Source organism: Gekko japonicus, unplaced genomic scaffold, assembly GCF_001447785.1.
Source record: "Gekko japonicus isolate JY-2015 unplaced genomic scaffold, Gekko_japonicus_V1.1 scaffold2237, whole genome shotgun sequence".
In the NCBI taxonomy this organism is placed as follows: domain Eukaryota; kingdom Metazoa; phylum Chordata; class Lepidosauria; order Squamata; family Gekkonidae; genus Gekko; species Gekko japonicus.
The window spans coordinates 95,143-95,631 of NW_015174906.1; the positions used below are offsets into that span (position 1 = coordinate 95,143).

General features: G+C 69.7%; 1 protein-coding gene across 1 annotated transcript in view; it reads right to left on the minus strand.

Moving 5' to 3' along the window:
- Positions 1–489, minus strand: part of APBB1 (amyloid beta (A4) precursor protein-binding, family B, member 1 (Fe65)) — a 21,176-nt gene that overhangs the window by 4,057 nt on the left and 16,630 nt on the right. The gene's annotated exons all lie outside the window — the stretch shown is intronic.

Genomic DNA, 489 nt, shown 5'->3' on the forward strand with positions numbered 1-489 from the left:
GAACCGCAGTAGCGGGGGAGGGGATTGCGGGTTCTCGGGGGGGGGCGGATGCTGCCTGGGAAAGGCCCCGCCTCCCGGGTCCTGGGCTGTTGTGGGGGGAGGGGGGCAAGCAACAGTGCCCCCTCCTCTTCCTCCTCCTCCTCCGTGAGACTGACAAAGCCTCACTCCGCAGGCTGCCTCAGTCAGTCCCACCCACCCCCCACCGTCACAGGGGGAAGATGTGGGGAAGGCGCTGGGTGGAGGAGGAGGAGGAGGAGGAGGGCGCAGCTGCGCCACAGAGCTCTCCACCGACCGGATGAAAGACCGGCCAGATCTCCAGGCCTAAGAACCGTGTGGCTCTGTGATCCCGGGGAGGCCGGCCCTCGGCCTCCCTCCCCCCTGAACAGTGGCAGGCGGGGGAGGCGCCGTTCAGTCCAAGGAGCGGACCAGACTTTGGGGGGCGCAGGGGGGGGGTGGCGGCAGAGGCCTGTCCTCTCCGTCGGCATGGGG